Here is a 13,979-nt window from a genome sequence, read left to right as displayed (position 1 = left end):
TCCCATAATGATTTTAGGAATTCTGATGGAATGTTGTCTATCCTTTCTGCCTTATTTGACCGTAAGTCTTCCAAAGCTCTTTTAAATTCCGATTCTAATACTGGATCCCTTATCTCTTCTATATCGACTCCTGTTTCTTCTTCTATCACATCAGACAAATCTTCACCCTTATAGAGGCTTTCAATGTATTCTTTCCACCTATCTGCTCTCTCCTCTGCATTTAACAGTGGAATTCCCGTTGCACTCTTAATGTTACCACTGTTGATTTTAATGTCACCAAAGGTTGTTTCGACTTTCCTGTATGCTGAGTCTGTCCTTCCGACAATCATATCTTTTTCGATGTCTTCACATTTTTCCTGCAGCCATTTCGTCTTAGCTTCCCTGCACTTCTTATTATTTCATTCCTCAGCGACTTGTATTCTTGTATTCCTGATTTTCCCGGAACATGTTTGTACTTCCTCCTTTCATCAATCAACTGAATTATTTCTTCTGTTACCCATGGTTTCTTCGCAGCTACCTTCTTTGTACCTTTTTAGAGACGTCCATTCCTCTTCAATTGTGTTGCCTACTGCGCTATTCCTTATTGCCGTATCTATAGCGCTAGAGAACTTCAAACGTATCTTGTCATTCCTTAGAACTTCCGTATCCCACTTCTTTGCGTATTGATTCTTCCTGACTAATGTCTTCAACTTCAGCCTACTCTTCATCACTACTATATTGTGATCTGAGTCTATATCTGCTCCTCGGTACGCCTTACAATCCAGTATATGATTTCGGAATCTCTGTCTGTCCATGATATAATCTAATTGAAATCTTCCCGTATCTCCTGGCCTTTTCCAAGTGTACCTCCTCCTCTTGTGATTCTTGAACAGGGTATTCGCTATTACTAGCTGAAACTTGTTACAGAACTCAATTAGTCTTTCTCCTCTTTCATTCCTTGTCCCAAGGCCATATTCTCCTGTAATCTTTTCTTCTACTCCTTCCCCTACAACTGCATTCCAGTTGCCCATGTCTATTAGATTTTCGTCCCCCTTTACATACTGCATTACCTTTCAATATCCTCATACACTTTCTCTATCTGTTCATCTTCAGCTTGCGACGTCGGCATGTATACCTGAACTATCGTTGTCGTTGTTGGTCTGCTGTCGATTCTTATTAGAACAACCCGGTCACTGAACTGTTCACAGTAACACACCCTCTGCCCTACCTTCCTATTCATAACGAATCCTACACCTGTTACACCATTTTCTGCTGCTGTTGATATTACCCGATACTCATCTGACCAGAAATCCTTGTCTTCCTTCCACTTCACTTCACTGACCCCTACTATATCTAGATTTAGCCTTTGCATTTTCCTTTTCAGATTTTCTAGTTTCCCTGCCACGTTCACGCTTCTGACATTCCACGCCCCGACTCGTAGAACGTTATCCTTTCGTTGATTATTCAATCTTTTTCTCATGGTAACCTCCCCCTTGGCAGTCCCCTCCCGGAGATCCGAAGGCGGGACTATTCCGGAATCTTTTGCCAATGGAGAGATCATCATGACACTTCTTCAACTACAGGCCACATGTCCTGTGGATACACGTTGCGTGTCTTTAATGCAGTGGTTTCCATTGCCTTCTGCATCCCCATGTCGTTGATCATTGCTGATTTTTCCGCCTTTAGGGGAAATTTCCCACCCCTAGGACACGAGAGTGCCCTGAACATCTATCCGCTCCTCCGCCCTCTTTGACAAGACCGTTGGCAGAATGAGGCTGACTTCTTATGCCGGAAGTCTTCGGCCGCCAATGCCGATTATTCATCAAAGTTTAGGCAGTGGCGGGGATCGAACACGGGACCGAAGACATTTTTGATTATGAATCAAAGACGCTACCCCCAGACCACTTTACGTGACACTGTTATTAATTCCCTTTTCTGTTCTAGTCGAGGATGGTTCGCGGGAAGAACGACTGTCTGAAAGCCTCCGTGCGCGCTCGAACCTCTCTAATTCTACATTCGCGATCTCCTCGGGAGGTATAAGTAGGGGGAAGCATCCTCTCGAAACCTGGCGAGTAAGCTACACCGCGATGCAGAGCGCCTCTCTTGCAGAGTCTGCCACTTGAGTTTGCTAAACATCTCCGTAAGGCTATCACGGTTACAAAATAACCCTGTGACGAAACGCACCGCACTTCTTTGGATCTTCTCTATCTTCTCCGTCAACCCGACCTGGTACGAACGTCCCGTTGACGGTTCTCTCGTGGAAAAAGGGACTTTCGATTTATCGGCTTTTCCGGTATAGTTTGAGAATATCAGAGAACAGACAAATAATAATACGTAATAAGAGTAGTATGCGATCAGAGTATAAATTTTTAACGGTGCGTAATACAGACTTTGGACGCTTGATAACGGGTTTTTGCGTATGGTCCGTTCATTGTAAGTTTCACTCTGAGTGACTGTTCTGAAAATATTTCTTTAACGGACTTCGTAGATTGAATAATTCCAAAGTTTTGGCTAGTTCTGGACTATTCTTAAAGTTTGTAACACGGAACATTTAGCCATGCCAAGACGCCGTTTAATTGTAACAATAGCTAGCAACATAAATGAAACACAAGATTAAATAATATCACTTTATTCACAAAATATTACACTAAAGCAAATTACAGAGACACATTAATTCTGTTGCTGTGTGTAACTATGATTACGCCAAGTGACCCTGCGTCTCAATAAAATAGAATAATGGCGGTGTGCCAAATAATTATCTGCAGCGATGGCAGATATGCGTCCGATTTGGACCGCTTCGAGAACAAAAACGGTGCCATATTCTTGGCGAGACAACTGAACTGCTTAATTATTCTAATGCTTCAGCGGCTGCACGCCACAACCTGTACAACCACTTACACTAATTTATATCTTCAGTAATTCTTTATTTATATATTCTGAACGCTACGTTTTTGCAATATATCCATGGCCATCATGCAAATGTGCCTTTAAAGACTGTACAGTTTGTTCTTGCTCAATGCAGGAAAAACATTCAGTTCAGGTCTATACCAATATGTTGCTACGTTTGAAGCGGATTTTCACTGCCCCAAATCCTGCAGTTCCGTGTGTTGATGTTGCCACTTACGCCAAAAGTCGACTCATCAGAAAATATGATTCTGTCCAAGAAATGTTCATCCTCATGTAACTGATTATACATAGCAGCACAGAAGTTTTTGCGAGCAATTTAATCAGTATCAGGCTGCAGGGTTTCAAATGCAAACTGTTTCCCAACACAAGCCAAACAGTCGTATGTGGGATCTGCAGTTCGCGAGATGCACGACGTGTCGACTTCGCATGGCCGTCGACACAACGTTGTCTCAGTCGCTCATCCACGTCGTCAGATGTGCTTGGACGACCTGATGTTTTCCCATGTCTTACCGAGGACCCTGTTCCTACAAAATATTTATGCCCTCCTAAATTGTGGGTCGACTAGGAGGATCTTTAGCTTACTTGGTACGGAAACTATGGTGAACTGTTGTCGCCGATTTCGGTTCTTCGAACCAAGACACACAGTTAGCATGCTCGGGTTCAGTGAAGGCAGCCATCTTTAACGCAATTACTGCTAGGGCTCCTTACGGTGCGATTCAACACTACCGAACTAAGCGAGACCTATCTTGATATATTTGCCTAAAAACTGACACTAAAATCATCTCTGTAAGTACTATGAATTAATTTATATTAATTTACAAAATAGTGAAATCCTTTTTGAAACGCCCTGTATAAACTGCTGGAGTAATCGATGAAGTAGAAATAAGTGGAGATTATCGATTGAAGACATAAAGTATGTATATGAGTAAGCGATCATTTCATTTTTAGCACTTATATTTTTACAAGTCCGTCTTGATGACATAGATTTCTTTACATTTTATGACCGGTTTCGGCTTATTGCCATCTTCAGATTGTTAAAATACACTATTGGCCATTAAAATTGCTACACCACGAAGATGACGTGCTACAGACACGAAATTTAAACGACAGGAAGAAGATGCAGTGATATGAAAATGATTAGCTTTACAGACCATTGACACAAGTTGGGCGCCGGTGGCGACACCTACAACGTACTCACATGAGGAAAGTTTCCAACCGATTTCTCATACACAAACAGCAGTTGACCGACGCTGCCTGGCGAAACGTTGCTGAGATGCCTCGTGTAAGGAGGAGAAATGCATACCATCACGTTTCCGACTTTCATATAGGACAGATGGTAGCCTATCGCGATTGCGGTTTATCGTATCGCGACATTGCAGCTCGCGTTGGTCGAGATCCAATGACTGTTAGCAGAATGTGGGATCGGTGGGTAGGGAACGCATTGCTGCATCCGAGCGGCCTCATATCACTAGCAGTCGAGATGACAGGCACCTTATCCGCATGGCTGTAACGGATCGTGGGGCCACATCTCGGTCCCTGAGTCAGCAGATGGGAACGTTTACAAGACAACAACCATCTGCACGAACAGTTTGCAGCAGCGTGGACTGTCAGCTCGGAGACCATGGCTTCGGTTACCCTTGACGCTGCATCACAGACAGAGCGCCTACGATGGTGTACTCAACGACGAACCTGGGTGCACGAATGGCAAAACGTCATTTTGTCGGATGAATCCAGGTTCTGTTTACAGCATCATGATGGTCGTATCCGTGTTTGGCGACATCGCGGTGAACGCACATTGTAGGCGTGTATTCGTCTTCGCCATACTGGCGTTTCACCCGGCGTGATGGTCTGGGGTGCCATTGGTTACACGTCTCGGTCACCTTTTGTTCGCATTGACGGCACTTTGAACAGTATATGTCACATCTCAGATGTGTTACGACCCGTGGCTCTACCCTTCAAAAAATGGTTCAAATGGCTCTGAGCACTATCGGACTTAACTTCTGAGGTCATCAGTCGCCTAGAACTTAGAACTACTTAAACCTAACTAACCTAAGGACAGCAGACACATCCACGCCCAAGGTAGGATTCGAACCTGCGACCGTAGCAGTCGCGCGGCTCCAGACTGTAGCGCCTAGAACCTCTCGGCCACCCTGGCTGGCTCTAGCCTTCATTCGATCCCAGCGAAACCCTACATTTCAGCAGGATAATACACGACCGCATGTTGCAGGTCCTGTACGGGCCTTTCTGGACACAGAAAATTTTCGACTGCTGCTCTGGCCAGCACGTTCTCCAGATCTCTCACCAATTGAAAACATCGTGTTGAAGCTGCACGGGCAGCTGTACCTGCACACGCCATCCAAGCTCTGTTTGACTCAATGCCCAGGTGTATTAAGGCCGTTATTAGGGCCTGAGGTGGTTGTTCTGGGTACTGATTTCTCAGGATCTATGCACCCAAACTGCGTGAAAATATAGTCACAGGTCAGTTCTAGTATAATATATTTGTCCAATGAATACTCGTTTATCATATGCATTCCTTCTTAGTGCAGCAATTTCAATGGCCAGTAGTGAGTTCTGATATAAATTATCGTCAAGTAACGCACATGTTTAAATTGACGATGATTTATATCAGAATATTTTAACGATCAGTAGATGATGTCGGCTCGTGTGGCCGTGCAGCTCTAGGCGCTACAGTTTGGAACCGCGTGACCACTACGGTCGCAGGTTCGAATCCTGCATCGGGCATGGATGTGTGTGATGTCCTTAAGTTAGTTAGGTTTAAGTTGTTCTAAGTTCTTGGGGACTGATGACCACAGATGTTAAGTCCCATAGTGGTAAGAGCCATTTTTTGATCTGAAGATGGTGATAATCCGAAACCGGTCAGAGGTGTAAAGAAATCTATGTGATCAAGACGGACCTGTGAAAATATAGGGCGAGATTCATAAACTTAGCAATACGGAAGGCCAAGCTAGGTAGTATGATCTGTAAAACAAACAACTGCACGTCTTACATTTGTTCTTTAATACAGCTAGATACACGATGGCTGCTCAAGTGTTCCCACCTGCTGTTCTCGGAGAACGGAGAACTCGCCCTTTCACAACCAGTTTGAAGCAGAAAGTCGTATTCAGAGAGTAAGTTTTCCGTTCGCGTATCCTGAGGGAGGGCGGAGTGTTGTCACTGCCGCAGTTGACACTGCCACCCGGCCGAGGACCGCCAGCTGTGGTGAGCCGTCGTCGTTGCCGGCGGCGCTGTCAGCGGGCGAGCGGATGAAAATGTAGATGGAGAGGCAACAACCAAGTTACTGCGCCAGAAGACGCGCCGGGCTGCCCCGCGGCAGTAAAAAGTTTATTCCGAGGTGGGGTGGGGCACAGTAGCACTTAGGATGCAAATGAAATTTGTTCAGCTGGCCGGGTCTCCAGGGAACCGAGGGAGCAAGACGCCGATCGCGAGTAGAGCGGGTCCGCAGGAATGAGCAGCCGCCGCGGTCGATGAAGCGGACCAGCAGAGAGGTCTCCGCCGCCAGCAGCAAGTGGCGAACCCTAAATTGTGATCTGCTCCACTGTGTGGGAGCTGCTTTCATTCCAGGGCGCTGCTGCGGCCAAGTCTCAAAGTTACGAGGCGTATTCCGGGAGTAACATCCGGTCGGTCGCGAAATGGAAACCACAGTGAAAATGAAACGTGTTTTATTTTCAATTGTTACCCACATCTTCCAGCAATGTGTCTACATAGTCACCGCTCCATTTGAGACATCTGTCGTAGCTTTGTACCAACTTTCCATACCCTCGTCATAGAAGGACTGCACTTTTCTCCGATTCTCTACCCTGATCTGCAGTTCGTTGCCTGTGCCATAGCGTTGACTTCATAACCAGCGGTTCATGTCAACAGAGATGAAAATCAGAGGTAGCAAAGGTGTGCGATCAATCAATTCCGACCGAAAACGCTGCAGAGGCGCCTTTACTGCCCTGCAGAATGCGGCCGAGAACTGCCAAGAAGAAGGAAACGCATGACATGTTGTGTGGGTTGCATCAAATCAGGGAAATCTCTCACGGGCACTCATACTTGGAGGGAGACGGAGTATTCTAGGTATCTTTACGTGCTCACAACTCAAAAGACAGACGTGAGGCGATCAACGGGCATACTATAGACACTGTACAAAACACCGATGCAAAGTTTTATCGAATTTCCATTGTGGTTTCCAAATCACCACCGATCTCACCTTACTTTCGGAATACGTCTCGTAATACGAGGCCATAAGCACTTAAGCCTAAGTTGTTGCTGTTCAATCAGCTTGCTTATATTAAACATAATCTACATCTACATACATACGCCGCAATCCACCATACGGTGCGTGGCGGAGGGTACGTCATGCCACAACTAGCATCTTCTCTCCCCGTTCCACTCCCAAACAGAACGAGCGAAAAATGACTCCCTATATGGCTCTGTAGGAGCCCTAATCTCTCTTATCTTATCTTTGTGGTCTTTCAGCGAAATATAAGTTAGCGGCAGTATAATTGTACTGCAGTCAGCCTCAAATACTGGTTCTCTAAATTTCCTCAGTAGCGATTCACGAAAGGAACGCCTCATTTTCTTGAAAGACTCCCAACCGAGTTCCTGAAGCATTTCCACAACATTCCCTTGATGGTCAAAAATACCACTAACAAATCGAGCAGCCCACCTCTGAATTGCTTCTATGTCCTCCCTCAATCCGACCTGATAGGGATCCCAAACGCTCGAACAGTACTCAAGAATAGGTCGTATTAGTGTTTTAAAAGCGGTATCCCTTACAGATGAACCACATCTTCCCAAAATGAACCGAAGACGACTATCCGCCTTCCCCACAACTGCCGTTACACGCTTGTCCCACTTTATATCGTTCTGCAATGTTACGTCCAAATATTTAATCGACGTGACTGTGTCAAGCGCTACACTACTAATGGAGTATTCAAACATTACCGGATTCTTTTTCCTATTCATCTGCTATAATTTACGTTTATCTATATTTAGAGTTATCTGCCATTCTTTACACCAACCACAAATCCTGTCCAAGTCATCTTGTATCCTCCAACAGTCACTCAACGACGACACCTTCCCGTACACCACAACATCTTCTACATCTACATGATTACTCTGGAATTCACATTTAAGTGCTTGGCAGAGGGTTCATCGAACCACAATCATACTATCTCTCTACCATTCGACTCCCGAACAGCGCGCGGGAAAAACTAACACCTAAACCTTTCTGTTCGAGCTCTGATTTCTCTTATTTTATTTTGATGATCATTCCTACCTATGTAGGTTGGGCTCAACAAAATGTTTTCGCATTCGGAAGAGAAAGTTGGTGTCTGAAATTTCGTAAATAGACCTCACCATGACGAAAAACGTCTTTGCTTTAATGACTTCCATCCCAACTCGCGTCCCAACTCGTGTATCATATCTGCCACACTCTCTCCCCTATTACGTGATAATACAAAACGAGCTGCCCTTTTTTGCACCCTTTCCATGTCCTCCGTCAATCACACCTGGTAAGGATCCCACACCGCGCAGCAATATTCTAACAGAGGACGAACGGGTGTAGTGTAAGCTGTCTCTTTAATTGACGTGTTGCATCTTCTACGTGTCCTGCCAATGAAACGCAACCTTTGGCTCGCCTTCCCCACAATATTATCTGTGTGGTCTTTCCAACTGAACTTGTTCGTAATTTTAACATCCAGGTACTTAGTTGAATTGACAGCCTTTAGAATTGTTCTATTTATCGAGTAATCGAATTCCAACGGATTTGTTTTGGAACTCATATGGATCACCTCACACTTTTCGTTGTTTAGCGTCAACTGCCACCTGCCACACCATACAGCAATCTTTTCTAAATCGCTTTGCAACTGATACTGGTCTTCGGATGACCTTACCTTCGGTAAATTACAGCATCATATGCGAACAACCTAAGAGAACTGCTCAGATTATCACCCAGGTAATTTATATAGATCAGAAACAGCAGAGGTTCCAGGACGCTTCCCTGGGGAACACCTGATATCACTTCACTATCGAGGACAACGTACTGCCTTTTTTTACTTAAGAAGTCTTAGAGCCATTCACATATTTGGGAACCAATCCCATATGCTCGTGCCTTAGTTAGGAGTCTGCAGTGGGGTGCCGAGTCAAACGCTTTCCGTAAGTCAAGGAATATGGCATCCGTCTGATACTCTTCATCCATGGTTCGCAAGATATCATGTGAAAAAAGGCAGAGTTGTGTTTCCTTCTACCCTTCTTATATACAGGTGTCACCTGCGCTTTTTCCAGTCGCTCGGGACTTTACGTTGGGCATCTTCTTCATCATCAGTGGTTGGGCATCCACAGTTTCATAAAGGCCTCCTTCAGACACATTCATGTACGATGGTTGAAACGTGGCTCTTTAATCATCTTATTTGTCCATCAGCAGAAGAATGCTCGCGTTTCCACTGCACTTATGAATATATAATACCCGAACAAAAGTATGCTGAACTGTTTACATCTTGAATTAACTACAAGAAAATATTGAAGATATTTCAAATGAAAAAATTCCCACTAAATCACAACAAGAACACGATATTAAAGTACTGATTCTACTGTAGTGCCGTGATGGACGATAGAAACGACCAAAGACGGCACACCTCATCCAAAATTCTAGGCAAATGAAACGAACGATTGCTGTTAAAAGATCGTAACTACCCATTCGCTCAATATTTCAGGTTGCCGTCTGTTGATTTTAATGAGGCATGATACAACAATCCAGAGAAGCGATTGCCGACGTCATTTTCCGAAGGCAACTGATTGATCGACCTAACAAGATTCTTGCGTAAAAAGTGTACGCAAGAATGTTAGGCAAATGAATTTCAGGAATTTTCTTCTCCGCGATACTCTATTAATACCGAAAGGACGCTCAGTGTGCTCGGTCGTTATATCATCGAAGTACTCGTCACCAGTACTTTCTTTACGAGTTCCTTTACGAAAAATACAAAAATTCGTTCATAATTATGACTGATAACATGGGAGATAATCAGGTGTAATATTTTAAATGAATTTCACGAATTCTGATTAAGCGATACCCTCTGTTTATGATACAATTATGGTACACAGAAACATGAATGCTTAAGTTACAACAGGAAAACGAAACAAGTTTTTTAAGGAAGGAGAGAATAAATGATGTAGAACATTCCATTTGTTTTACAGAAAAAAATACTCCAGAGTTAATTTCCCTTTGGCTTCTTTAGCAAAAGTCTTTGACGAAACAGTTTTCCGTTGATTTTAATTACGAGAAGTATTTCACAAAGAAGAACAAACGAGAAATTCATGTAATATTACAGTAGTAATATGTTTTCATTGGTATACTTTTATTTTACTCAGTATATGTTTACGCAGTTTCATTTGGGGACTTATTAATATATTTCAAAGCTAGCATATATAACGTTACATCACATAACAGTGGTCATTAAAATGGGGTTTGTTCACGTTTCGCTTTTATGACGGATTGCATGGTACAAGTTTCATCGAGCTATGTTACTTGTCAGCGACACATCGTACCAAAGTTACTTTCGAGCATACATTTTTCGCATCAATGTACAAAAAATTTCCAGTTGCCTTAAAAAGCACAAACAAAGAGGTATACCGAGAGGCTGCGGAAAAGAATACGATGCTGTCAGGTCGCAAATCAGGGATGATTTGTACCAAAGCTTCCTAGAAGATGGTGACCAAGAAATGACAGATTAACTACTGCACAACCTAAATCTACGAAATGCCAAACGTGGGCGCAATTAATAGAAACCGTAATGCTCGGAGATAAAATAGACAAGCCTGCGCATTATTAAAGAAACAAAGAAACGCGACCCCACACGAAGGAAAAGACAACACTTAATCCTAATGCCCATACGTGATATTTTGTGGCGAAATTCGGAGAACAAAGAAACAAAGCAAATGCAGTGGAGGTGAAACGATAACTCAGATACCTAAAAACCGAAGCCACGGGAACTGAAAAATTCCGTCCCATCGCTTCAGAGTCTCGCCGACCAGGAGACAGCCCTACGAGCTACAGACCAATATTCCTGCAATCTGTGAGCTACACGTTGCTGGGACGGTTTACACATTCAAGATTACTTGAAGCAACTCCTGTCGAACAAGTTAGCCTCCAGGGAAAACGAAGCTGCACAGATCAGCTTATGTCACACGTCACCTACAATGACGCAACATGTCAAAGAAAACTTAAAACCTGTCTACATTCATTTACCTAAGAGTTGTCTATAACTCAGTGTTCTGAGGAGGCGTTGTATACAAGACTCTTAGTATAATTCGTTGCAAAGCAACTACTCAAGTAGTCGCCAGGATGATAAATGTGACCCGACATCAGCTCCCCAGTAGAAGTAAAGAACCGTCTGTGACAGGGATGAGTCCCTGTTCCATTTTTCTTGAGCTTGTACATTACAAACGTGATAAAAACGAAATCATGGAAGTTTGATTTCGCCGACGATTGTTTGCGTGAAACATGTCGGAATAAATCGTAAAGATGGACCTGTAGTAATGGGAAAACACCCCCAAAACGGAGGTTTCCTGCTAAATAGTAATCTTTCCAGAAGAAAAGTCAACATGCAATTTGAAAATAATACACTTGTAATAAAACAGCTACGTACTTAGAAGTAAGCCTTCATAGAACTATCCGTGTGGCCGAGCGGTTCTGGGCGCTTCAGTCCGGAACCGCGCGACCGCTACGGTCGCAGGTTCGAGTCCTGCCTCGGGCATGGATGTGTGTGGTGTCATTAGGTTAGTTAGGTTTAAGTAGATCTACGTTCTAGGGGACTGGTGACCTCAGATGTTATGTCCCATAGTGCTCAGAGCAATTTGAACCATTTGAACCGTCATAGAACTCTATTTTTCAGCGACGCCTAACGGAAACAACCGAAAAACTAAAAGTAAGAAACTTCATCAGCCAAAAGCCATGTGGTACAAGCTGGGGAGAATCAGAACCTACCCTTCGTTCTTTTACTTTACACTTTTTCCTCTCAATCGAACAATATTGTACTGTCTTCTCAATCGAACAATATTGTACCTCACTTTGGATAAAAATTCTACATGCACAATATAAATAAATGCCCAGTTAAATAACGTCACGAGAGTGACTGCTGTTGTTATGCACTCAATCCATACGGAATGTCTATGTGTACTAAGTCACAGTTAACACCTTCAACTATGACGCATAAATGCTGTCACAACTAGTATAAAAGGATTGCGGATACCAAAAATCTACCAAGCCATTTAGACATCAATGATGCAAATTATAACTGACTCCGCCAAAGGGTCGCTGTGGAGGATGAGTTCCACCTTACCAAAGCGTGGACTCAAGAATGGACTGGACAGAAAACCATTAATACGCAGTGTATGACCCAAAAACCACAGGGATTTGACCTGCCATGCAAATAATGGTCAGTGCTAACGAGAGTTGGAATCCTACATGACATTTGTTTGAGAAAATTGCGTAAGCAGCCATCCCCGCTTCGTGATTATGGAGACCACTGGATCAGCAGACACGTCAGAGAAGAAAGCTCCAGAAATGAATATGCAGACTAAAGCGAAGAATAAAAATTTGTAGCCAGCCGTTGTGGCGAAGCCGTTCTAGGCGCTTTAGTCCGGAACCGCGCGAATTCAACGGTCGCAGGTTCGAATCCTGCCTCGGGCTTGGATGTGTGTGATGTCCTTAGGTTAGTTAGGTTTAAGTAGTTGTAAGTTCTAGGGGCTGATGACCTCAGATGTTAAGTCCTATAGTGCTCAGAGCCATTTGAAACATTTTTGAAAATTTTTAGCAAGGTAGAGGTTCAAATCTGGGTTTCCTGCGTACAAGGCAGATGCGCTCACCACTAAACCATCCTTGTGAAGCAGCTTTGCACAACTGCATGGACTAACCTAGCACGCCTCAACCCACAGTGCAAATTCCCATTCACTCCTCAGATTACTTAGTATTCTCCCTAAACTGTAAAAGCATTGCAGAGGATCTCTAGCCATATTCGAATAGCACGTGAGTATTGAACGAAATAGGGGATCCTACCGGATTCCAGGCATATGTACTTTAATCATATGAAATTCTATGGTTACATAGACTTTCTCAAAGACTTATGATGACTTTAGGAAGAATACCAAGCTGGCTGATGTGGCAATGGGAACTTCATTTGAGGAGGGAGGCAGTGGAAGGTAGTCTGTGCACTTGCACATAGCCCCAGGACGGCGTTGTGGTTAGCTCATCTGCATAGTGTGCAGTAGACCCGGGATCGAATCCCAGCTGTGGTACAAATTTTCATTCGCCGCTTCAGTCAGCATACATGCATCAATGCCCCATAAGATAATACTATGGTAGACCACACCAGCTCCTACTGGCGAATTTAAGTCATTAAATTACATGAATACCCTATGTTTTCTGTTATAAGTACTATAGACTACATTCCATATATTTTTTCTATGCTTGAACAGCCGTACGATCATAAATAACAGCTATGACACTAGATATGTACACCCCATATTTATACACTGAAGAGCCAAAGAAACTGGCACACCTGAGTAATGTCGCGTAGAGCCCCTGCAAGCACGCAGAAGTGCCGCAAAATGACGTGGCATAGACTCGACTAATGCTGGATTGAATTGACACCATGAATCTTGCAGAGCTGTCCATAAATCTGTAAGAGTACGAGGGGATAGACATCTCTTTTGAACAGCACATTGCAAGGCATCACAGATATGCTCAATAATGTTCATGTCTGGTGAGTCTGGTGGCCAACGGAAGTTTTCGAACTCAGCAAATTGTTCCTGGAGCCACTCTGTAGCAATTCTGGACATGTTGGGTGTCGTATTGTCCTGCTTGAATTTTCCCGAGTCCGTCGGAATGCACAATGGACATGAATGGATGCAGGTGATCAGACAGGATGCTTACGTACGTGTCACCTGTCAGGGTCGTGTCTAGAGGTATCAGGGGTTCCATATCACTCAAACTGCACGCGCCCCACACCATTACAGAGCGTCCATCAGCGTGAACAGTCCCCTGCTGACATGCAGGGTCCAACGATTCATGAGGTTGTCTCCACACCCTT

Source organism: Schistocerca gregaria, chromosome 1, assembly GCF_023897955.1.
Source record: "Schistocerca gregaria isolate iqSchGreg1 chromosome 1, iqSchGreg1.2, whole genome shotgun sequence".
Classification (NCBI taxonomy): Eukaryota; Metazoa; Arthropoda; class Insecta; order Orthoptera; family Acrididae; genus Schistocerca; species Schistocerca gregaria.
This window is presented reverse-complemented; position numbering follows the sequence as displayed.